At 35.5% G+C, this 11,820-nt stretch overlaps 1 protein-coding gene across 3 annotated transcripts in view; it reads right to left on the bottom strand.

Moving 5' to 3' along the window:
- LOC128231686 (probable 4-coumarate--CoA ligase 1) overlaps window positions 1-11,820 on the bottom strand; it is a 178,154-nt gene that overhangs the window by 150,935 nt on the left and 15,399 nt on the right. The gene's annotated exons all lie outside the window — the stretch shown is intronic.

Genomic DNA, 11,820 nt, shown 5'->3' with positions numbered 1-11,820 from the left:
TTCGTACTCTTTGGATGTTTTACAGGTTTAATCCGAACTACTTTGCTTCACCAAACGTATGAATGACTCACTGTCTTATCAGGGCATATGTGCTTATATAAATTGAAAGCCTTATGTCTAAAACTATGCCAAGAACACACAGGAATGAAGATTTTATGCAGAAAAATGAAAACATCTCATTAGAAGTATAAACGCCTAAAATCAAAGAAGAGTATTATCTTGTTATTGTGTAGCAGGTAAATTACAATGTATAGTATTTGAAGCAATAGCAACGAAACCTGAGATACAACTATTCTAACACTCAGACTATTTTTGTTTCTTACCTCATAAAAGTAAAATAAAAAAGCACCATTACAAATAAGCGTGCTTCAGGGTCACGTCAGGTTAAAATAACAAATCCTGCAGGCGATGGGACACTTGCGGTCGGTAATAATTTCTGGAACATCATGGGCTAAACTAACATCTGAGTGAATATCCTTATGTTACCTTCCTATCAGAGCCTCCATTATTTTGACCCTCATTAATCTGATAAATATTCTGATCTAAAAATAATTATATTCTGCTAAAAATAAAACGCCGGGATACATAATTACAGCTCGGAAATAGCCGAACAAGCAAAAACTCATACTCGGACTGCAATACGAACAATCTATTTTTATGGTTTTGACATCATCCTGCTAAACATAGAGCGCATTGAGACAAAAAAATGGGTTAAAACGACATGAATAGAAGTAGTTCTTTGGAGTTTGCGGTCTTAAGACTACCTGCGCGCATACTTTTCTTTGAATTCATGAAACCTATTTTTTCAGCAAATAAAATTGCAGATGGGCAGTACCAGGCTTTATCATTATGAATTTCAACTTTTGCAGGTGCTTAAAGGTCAGCTTTCTGCCAGCCATCCGATATACACTCCCTCCATCAGATTTTGTGTTGACAATGTGTCAGCAAATGAGGTAGTATTCTAAGTTAGATTACCTGATATAATACTTAAATTATTAAGAGGGGCTAGTTCGCTATGCTCAGTGTACCCATTCTTAATCATTAAAATGATATTTCAGGTCATTTAATGCACCAGTCAATTGTAACCACGCCCCCCCCCCCAAGGTCCGGGGGTATACCGGAGAAAGCTGGGAAAATGGGCTGTGTTTTTACCTTTCAGGTGGCCCCGCAGTGCCGGGTGAATGCGGTGGTTTTGTCTTCACTTTGAATATAGTGGGTAATCGGTCTTACCTAGGGTCCCTGGGGTACGGGGTCATTTGGCAGGGATTTTACCATTTGTTCATCCCCGCAGGGCGGGGATTTTAGCCGGGGTTGGCTTGACCGAAAGTCTAGTGCAAACTAGAGTATCTAACTTGATTAATTTAGTAGGTTGGATGGTTGAGTAACATTGTATAAAGTCTCAATGCAATACATCAAGTAGTTGCTGAGATATTAACCTATGTGCGCTTACACGCAAAACCTTAACCAGAATTTCTAAGTCAAATAATAAAGGGCAATTATTTGCATTAAATGCAAACTAGAGTTATCTAACTGGGTTAATTAAGTAGGTTGGATGGTTGAGTACAAGTGTATCGTGTCTCAATGCAATACCTCAAGCAGTTGCTGAGATACGAACCTTGACTATGTGTGCTTGCAAGCAAAACCTTAACCAGAATTTGTAAGTCAAATAATAAAGGCCTATTATTTGCATTAAATGCAAACTATAGTTATCTAACTTGGTTAATTAAGTAGGTTGGATGGTTGAGTACCATTGTATAAAGTCTCAATGCAATACCTCAAGTAGTTGCTGAGATATTAACCTATGTGTGCTTGCACGCAAAGCCTTAACCAGAATTTCTAAGTCAAATAATAAAGGCCTATTATTGGCATGAAATGCAAACTAGAGTTATCTAACTTGGTTAATTAAGTATGTTGGATGGTTGAGTACCATTGTACAAAGTCCCAATGCAATTCCTCAAGTAGTTGCTTAGATATTTACCTATGTGTGCTTGCACGCAAAACCTTAACCAAGGGGTGACGCCAACGCCGACGCTTGGGTGAGTAGTATAGCTCTCCTTATTCTTCGAATAGTCGAGCTAAAAAATGTTAGAATCGTCTGCCGATATCGGCCACCATGTTTGTTGACAGTAATGAAATTTTTGTTTTACGTGAAAATAGCAATGGTTATTTTAAACCATGTATTGTAAACGATAACCTGTAGAGAATGAAAAGTTTTATAAAGCAAAAACCTTATATTGTACGTGTTTGTTCTCAAAATGTCAACACCTACAGCAAAGTATAAAGAACGTGGCAAAGTGCGAAAAACAAAACTATTATCGCAACAGACTGTACTATTGGTACGTTAATCTGCTTAAAGGCATTGCGAGTTTTTCGCACCTTATCATACCACTGACAAAAAATATTTCGACAGTGCACAGCTATGCTTTTTTATATGCATGTTTAAATATTGTTTTATACAAAAAATATTGAATAATTTTATTCCTACAATAATAGTTTCCCAATCTTCAACTGCGGTTTTAATCCATATGAACTTGATCAAGATGAAGCGAGTGACATAGCTTGTTACTGGTTGTAAGACGCAGGCATTTTTTTTACATCAAAATCTGAGGGAAAAAAGTGCGTCTTATAACCAGTCATTTACGGTACCTAGAATACATCCTAGTATTACTTCAGGTCATCTAATTGAATTTAAGGACAAACATATTGGATAAACCTGTGACTTTACTAACATTTATATTGGTATTTAAAAAATGTTATTAAATCATTCATAGTAGCGTTGATTTTCCACAGAAACTTGACACAATAATCTTTTTACTGCTATATATACAGTCGAAACTCGTTATATTGACTTTTTCGGGACCTAGTGAAAAAAGTCAAGATAAGAAAAGTCGACTCATCCGAATTACAAAAAAATATCACCAATCCCAACACGTTTGAGTTGGATTGTCCGATGTTTACATCCACAATTGAACGGTCTTGTTACATATTTTCGTCGTGAAAACAGCAAACTTAAATTATTATTGAAAAATAAAGTGAAACAAAAGAAGAATTATTTGTGTCAAATTTATTTCTTTTACGTTTATGGATCACACAAAACACATATAAAACCACAATTGCATCCGTTGGTAAATTGTAAGAAAAGGTAAAGCACATATGACAACAACTTTTATAAAATAGCACATTCTTGTTTCGTTTATACACAGCAATATATAACAATCTCAAAAATACCAAAAAGAGCTTGAGCAATAAATGTCTCTTTAATTAAATACATAAACAAACAACTTCAATTATTCACACTTACCAATTACATTTTTGTATCCCCCAATTATGACAGTTTGTTATATTGACACCTAACTACAAGTTTCATCGAGATACAATCAAAACTGAAGACTATATCGTGTTCACAAGCAATTATTTACAGACGAATTGATGCAAAGACGCACAGACGCACATACGACGAACACATTGCCATCTTATAAGCTCTTCTGGCCATTGGCCAGTCGAGCTAAAAATGATAAATTTGTCATTGAAGTTTGCACAGCAAACCAATCAGAGTTCATGATGTATGTGGAGTGTTAAGAAAGTTTCGGGACAAATGCTGTCATATGTTTATTTCTTGACATTTTCGTATGAATTTATCAGTATTTGTACCATCTATTCATTCAAATTATGCATACACATAATCTTTGATTTATACGATTTATTTTGTTGTTATGGTAACGTTGGGTAAGCGTGAACAGGGCACATTTATGGTCCTAATTAGCTTTGCAAATTGAAGGTAGTGTATGTTGACGTTATTCCGAGAATCTATTGGACGTCCACGACGTCATTTCCGGTCTGCACGGTAAACAAGTAGAGGCTTTTAGTGACTTCATAAAGAATGAATCCAGAACAATGATATTCTGTCCAATTTTGCGTCTCGATGGGTAAAAGCAGACAAGAGACATTATCTATGATCCAAAATGCGTATGAAGCTATGGCTATGTCTAGGACTCGGAACTATGAGTGGTACAAAACTTTCAAGAAAGACCCTAAGCGTGACGCAGTAGATGATCCAAGGGCTGGACATCCCTACTCATCGGCAGGAAAAGCAGATGAATTTGCGAAGTTACTGAGAGCTGACTGGAGATTAACTGTTCGGGATATCGCATTGAAAGTTGGACTTGGACTGCATCTGATATAATCTCAACGCAGCTAGGCATGAGAAAGGTTTGTGCTCGCTGGATTTCAGCAGAAGCAACAACAAGTTGCTGACAGTCACACTTTTCTGAAAAAAAACAGATGCCATGGTAACAGATTCCTAGAATCCATCATCACTGCTGATGAAACATGAGTTAGTCTTTATGTCTAAAAAAAATATACAAGACAGTTCTGTGTGGAAGACTCCGAATTCTCCATCACCTACCAAAGCTTTGGTGAGGATGTCTGCTAAAAAAAATTGATGTTCATCGTATTCTTCGATATGAAGGGCGTCATTCTAAACCACACAGTATCTTCTGGAAAGACTGACAGTCATCTACTATTCAAAGGTATTAATTAGCTTTTATATGCTATACTTAATGTTGTTACGTAATATAATATACTACATGTAAAACTAGCATTAATAATTAGTTCACCATACAAATAAATGCAAAATTACCGCTTTTAAGTACTGCAGCATGACTTGATAAGAGCAGTTAGGAAGAAGAGGCCAGAGCTTGTCGGCAAATTCTATTTTCACCATGACAACGCACCACCCCATACTTCTGTTTTGCTAAGACAACACTAGCTGGATTAGATATTAAATCTATACAACATCCCCCGTAGTCTCCGGACGTGGCACCATGTGACTTTTGCTTTTTCCTACCATCAAGAACATGTTGAGAGGCTCACATTTCAACGACGTCAAAGACCTGTAAGTGGTTGTTTGGGAGTGTATCAGGAGAATACCAACAGAAACCTTCAACAACTGATTTAAAACTTGAGTTCACAGACACAAGAAGTGTGTGAAGTACTCTAAGGAATATTTTGAGTAAATTTGACATGTGTATTGTGTCCAATATTATGACATAGATCTTCTGCAAATATTTATACATTTAGTAGCCCGCTCACTTTAACATAAAATTGCTATGGTGATAATAACTAGCGTCTTATTTTTAATTTTGTAATTTTGCTTTGGAAAATGAATAAAAGGTATATAGAGCTGTTTGTTTTAAGAATTGTGTACAAGTATTAAAAAATAAGAATGTAATGGCACTTGTCCCGAAACTTTCCAACCATGTCTCGTAAATCATATATATGCCGATTCTCAGCAAAATGAATAATAGAAATTCAATTGCATCATTGAATGATTATTTTGTCTCAAGTTCTGATGTGATGGGATCGCTAGCCACCTAGGGGTAGACCTTGATGGAGTTGACTGTGAGGAACCTTGACCTTTAAACTGGAGACCTGTATCATTAATGCAATACAATCTCAATAATGAAAAATTACGCGCATAGCACATGTTTTGAATCCAAGTCTTTCATATATGGTCTTGCCATACATGAGCGTACTGTTTCTGGCAACATGTATACCAAGTTTCATTGGAATATCAATTATCACTTTCTGAATTATTAGGTTAAAGTTTTACAAAACAACGCCTAAACCGTAAACACCTAGACTTTTTCTGCTATAACAATACTAAAGTAACATGGGAGAAAAAAGTGCCCCTGGTTTGGAGCTGGAACCCAGGACTGCCAGTACACTAGCATGAGCTCCTACCAACTGAGTTAACTGGGTAGCTTAAGTTCTTACCCACAAACATTATCCTACCTGGATTTTATGTCTTCAAAAACCATGATAGCTAAACAGACATTGGAATTAAAAGATCATGGGCAAAAATATAAATAATTTCTAAAATTTAATAATAGCATAAAACATTATACAATTCAGTAGCAATATAATATCTTTAGTATGCATTAATCCTTTTAAGTATCCAGTCTGCAAGGGTTAAAAAAACAACAGGTGATTATATGAAAAAACTTTCATTAAACCGTTGAGAGCATTGAAGTGTTGATTCACATCCTGTGTCATATTATGTCTAGTTTAACTCGACTTCTGATTTTTGTTCCAAACAGATTTATGTATGTGTGTATTTTTTTAGGTCAAGGAAACCGTATTATATCATGTATAGGACGCTAGCATAGATAGGACGCAGGCAAAAAAATAGTTGAGAAAACGGGTAAAAACCCTAAATATATAAGATAGGACGCAGCGGATGTCAAAATCGGAGCCGAAAAATTGAGGTTGGTAAAGTATTTATAACATATATTGTATAAAAACAAACAAAAATTGTATATAAGGCATATTTGATAACTGTCTTGTGTATTTCGATAATTATCGTCGTATTTCGGTAATTTAGCGTACACAACAATGATATATGTCTTGACATTTTGAGAACATTCATGCATATTATAAGACTTATACAAATGCAGTAATAGTCCCGACACGCCCTCTGACTGACAGTCAACCATTGCAATAGTCCCGACATGCCTTCTGAATGACCGTCAACCGTTGCAATACTGTGTATTGTCAAAACTAATGATTGTTTTGATAAGGCTTGTCGCTGCGCGAATTAAAGCATGTCGGCATAATTAATGCATGTCGGTAATTAGCCTTGCCAGCGGAAGTGCGGCACGTCGGGTAAAGTTCGAACAAACAACCATACGGTATTACCATCGCAATAGTTTGTTCTATTGATAATTTTCTACTGACAGACAGCGGGTGTTTTTCACACCTTCGCACATTTGAAAAGATTTGATAGTGACAATAATGCTACTTTGCGTTATACACATTCCTTTATTAATTTTTAAAACAGTAACATACAACAAAATGTTTTGTAAAATATTGAAACATTAAAATCATGAACAACGATTTATTGAAATTTACCTCCTTTCCCGATGCCGTTATAACTCAATCCAGTTAAAGTGCTGACTCACATTGAGTTAAAAAAGTGCGTCCTATGCATGATATAATACAGTAGTTTTCATTCACATTGATAACACTTCATTTATTTTATATATGTTTTTGAGCCGAATCTGTCTCTTGCGTACTGCAATAACAATATGTTGAGCATTGACTCGGAGGACTTAAACATCCAGAATGCACATCTCTTAAAACAAATACTTTATGATCATGCATGGTAACAACATACGTCAACATAATATTAAATATTCAGAAGGCAGCGAGTCAGTTTTTTAAAAAGTGGAATTCAGGATTGTAATATAGCGCATGTAAAGTGATGTAAAAAAAGAATAATAAGATAATTTTACAAGAAATCATACATGCAATATCCCCCCCCCGGGGTATGGCAGGGAATAAAATCCCGCGAAATTTTAATCCGTCCCCGTTTCTCGGTGGTGGATAAAAATCCCCTAGAATTTATAAAAAACTAGAAATGTGTCCATAGGACACGGATGCCCCCACTTCGATTTTTTGTCACAGAAAATAAGCCATAATGATTATTCAGGATAATCTGAGGGCTCTAACTCCTAAATGATTAAAGCGATTTCCATGGCTATCGAACTTGATCAAGATATTATGGTCACAAACATGTGTTAAAAGTTTGGTGAGGATTGGACAAACAGTTTTCAAGAATTAGATCGGAAACAATCTTCGGGATGTATTTTTCAAGTCTTTTTTTGCAAATAAAGGGCCGTAACTCCTAAATGACAAAAGCGATTTCCATGGCTAAGGAACTTGATCAAGATATTATGGTCACAAACATGTGTTTAAAGTTTGGTGAGGATTGGACACATACTTTTCAAGAATTAGATTGGAAACATATATTTTTGAAGTATTTTTGGCAAAAAAGGGCCGTAACTCCTAAATGACTAAAGCGATTTCCATGACTATCGAACTTGATCAAGATATTATGGTCACAAACATGTGTTTAAAGTTTGGTGAGGATTGGACAAACAGTTTTCAAGAATTAGATCGGAAACAATCTTCGGGATGTATTTTTCAAGTCTTTTTTTGCAAAAAAGGGCCGTAACTCCTAAATGACAAAAGCGATTTCCATGACTATCGAACTTGATCAAGATATTATGGTCACAAACATGTGTTTAAAGTTTGGTGAGGATTGGACAAACGGTTTTCAAGAATTAGATCGGAAACAATCTTCGACAGACAGACAGACAGACAGACAGACGTACGTACGGACAAGGGCAACCCTATATGCCGCCACTTTGTGGGGGCATAAAAACCGAAAGATTTTACAACAGGCAATAATGACAAAGTGAAACCACAGTCGGTTAATGAAACTGAATGTATGGGAGAAAATGAATTACAGTAAATATAACTAGAGCTATCACTACAGGTGATTAATACCCCCGAACGCCGCCTCTCATTATGATTTATCATTGTATAAAGTTTTATGAAATTCCATCTAGTAGTTTTCAAGTTACTGTGCGGACAATAGATTGACAAAAAACACAGAAAAAGGCAATAACTTTGTAATTTGCTAAAATATTGTAATGATTCATGTACATTGAACTCCTTCTCATTGTGCTGTACCATTGTATAAAGTTTTATTACATTCCATCAGATAGTTTTCAAGTTATGCTCCGGACAAAAAATAAGTAACAAAGGGCAATAACTTTGTAATTGGCTGAATTAGAATTGCGGTTCATGTACAATGCACTTCCTCTCACTATGATCTATCACTGTATGAAGTTTTATTAAATTCCATCCAATAATTTTCAAGTTATGCTCCGGACAAGTAAACGTAACAAAGAGCAGTAACTCTGTAATTGGCTGAATAAGAATTGCAGTTCCTGTACACTGCAATTCCTCTCATTATGATCTATCACTGTATGAAGTTTTATTAAATTCCATCCAATAGTTTTTAAGTTATGCTCCGGACAAGAAAAAAGTAACAAAGGGCAGTAACTCTGTAATTGGCTGAAATAGAATTGAGGTTCCTGTACACTGCACTCCCTCTCGTTATGACCTATCACCATATGAAGTTTTATTAAATTCCATCCAATAGTTTTCAAATTATGCTTCGGACTAGAAAAAAGTAACAAAGGGCAGTAACTCTGTAATTAGCTGAAATAGAATTGCGGTTCCTGTACACTGCACTCCCTCTCATTATGATCTATCACTGTATGAAGTTTTATTAAATTCCATTCAATAGTTTTCAAGTTATGCTTCGGACAAGAAAAAAGTAACAAAGGGCAGTAACTCTGTAATCAGCTAAAATAGAATTATGGTTCTTGTGCACTTCCTCTCATTGTGCTTTACCATTGTATGAAGTTCCAATCAATTCCATCCAGTACTTTTCAAGTTATACTCTGGAAAAAAAAGTAACAAAGGGCAATAACTCTGTAATAGGCAAGAATAGAGTTATGGTTATTGTACGCTGCACTTCCTCTCATTATGCTATACCATTGTATGAAGTTTAATCCAATTCCATCCAGCAGTTTTTAAGTTATGCTCCGGACAATGTAAATTGCAACAGACCGACCGACAAACCGACGGACCAACCGTCCACAGGGTGACTCCAATATACCCCCTTCAAAATTCGTTTGTCGGGGGTATAAAAAAAAAGATAAATGCCAAAAGGAAACAAGTATGGAAGAAACAAAAAAATATATAATATTTATTCCATTCTCTTTTTGTCTAAAAGTCATCATTGCTAAAAGTAATCATAAAAGTAAACAGAATTTTTTTAATTGACTTAAGAGGAAGGTAAGTCAAATAAATTGTCCTAAACACATTTTTTACTATAAAATATTTTGTTCTGCAATAAATATATGCAGTCAACCCGAAATGTGCCTGTCCATTGGACAATTTTTGTATGGGTCCGGCAGCTATTTCGTAAAAGACGGTCCAGATGACCGACATATTTTGAGACGATTAAATAGCGAAAAGGTACATAAAAGTGAAATGTTTGTAAAAACTGTTCGCTGATTATTTTACAAACATTTCGCTGATTATTTGCCCTATAGCGGTAGTTAGTCGAACCCACATTGATATTTTACGTCACATAACATTGCCAAAAGTCGGTTATTTCCGATATGGAATCATAATGATATTTGCAGGATATAATCGAGTAAATACAATGTATCCGTAACGGCATTTTATTACAACTGTTTTGATTGGTTCTGGGTTTGCAACATTGGGCACAATCAAAATCGTCAGCACTCAATATGCTTTGCCTGCGGTGTCAAAATGGCGGCAGTTGGTGGAATTACCGGAAAACTGGAAAACACCTAAATGCCGGTGATGTTGAAATATTTTTTGCGAGACTAAGTGTTTATTTTTACAAAGCGACATGTCCATGTAGTGTTTATATATTTTGTTTTGGAGAATTAAATCAGGAAAGCATTAAAACCAGTTAAAATATTCAATTTTTATTCTTTTTGAATACTATTTAATGACATGTTTGTTCGGACAGGCAAATATTTTTTCGGACCGCCTAAAACTTCCAACATGCCTGTCCGGTGGACAGGCAGAATTTTTACCATTTCAGGAAGACTGATTTGTGAATACATTTATTCATACTTGCGACTAAAATTATTTTGATATTTTGCCAAAAAATCTCCCTGAATTTTCAGCCTATCTGATCAAACCCCCTGGAATGGTCTCAAGAAAAATGGCATGTATGAATCATGAAAATTTAAGCTGCTAGTGGCCTGGCAGAATGCATCTTAATATAATAACTGCGAGGAATGTCCAGAAAGTTTTGAGACTTCATGTGTCTACATTTCAAAACGTTTTTAATATATATCATCAATCAATGTATAGCTGTGTATATATATAGACTATTCACGAGTTTCCTTTTGAAAAATATAATTATATAATCTCATACTAAGGAATGAAATAGTTGTCACGACAAGCCATGTACCGCTTCACAGAGCGATCTGAAATTGATGTTTTCTGAAAATTGTTCACAATTCATAAACAGTTGGACACTGCTATTCCGAACATCATTTATCTGAAATTATCGCTTCAGTAAAACTGTGATCGCTCGAGGATGCTGGGATCTGAGCTGAAACCTCGAGGGAACCGATGTTTTGAAAGACCCGAGTTTCAATTACCAGTCCGTTATGAAATATCTTTCAGTGTATTTTAAGTTTGAAGTCGTCAAACCGCCTGTTTGCTATGACATCGATTATGTGTTGCGTTGTGGAAATCGCTCATATTTTTAAAGGCTGTCATATAAAGTAATGTTTATTTTTTACAAAAAGCACATTTTTTAAACAAGCAACATTTAAATTTGAAAGTACATATTATGGCATAAGTCAGATTCATGTTTCGCAAAATCAAACATTGATGATTGGCGCATCTGACGCTGTCTCGCAAATCTGTTCAAACTCATAATTAACTTCTCATATGCCCTTATCAACTATTATCCGTCATACATAATCAGTGAGATTTACTTTTTGCAGAATAGTTTTCACTTTGGTTAAGGTTACATAGATTACACTGAATGCCTTTGAAAACGCACCACTTGTGCAACCCCTGTTTTGTGGCCCCTTTTTACTTAAACTTGAAATGTTATGAGTATATGAGATGATACATTCATTATCTATTGAATTTGTTAAATAAACATGAGGTATATTAGGCAAGTGTCCTGTCGTATCCTCACATATGGTATACCATAATTTGCATGTGCCGGACCTGAATGTGGCAAACATGTACATTGGCGATTTACCTTTCGAAAAAAAATAGTGTAGACTTATTTTGACACACCACGTTCATGCCGCGCTTACATAAACATGCAAGATCAGAGGCTATCGGTATGCTCCGCACCAAGATGAGCCTTACAGCCGTTGCAAGGCAATTCAACTGCCA

The sequence above is a fragment of the Mya arenaria genome, chromosome 4, assembly GCF_026914265.1.
Source record: "Mya arenaria isolate MELC-2E11 chromosome 4, ASM2691426v1".
Classification (NCBI taxonomy): Eukaryota; Metazoa; Mollusca; class Bivalvia; order Myida; family Myidae; genus Mya; species Mya arenaria.
The sequence above is the reverse complement of the archived record's forward strand: the minus strand, read 5'-3'. Positions and strand labels throughout refer to the sequence as shown.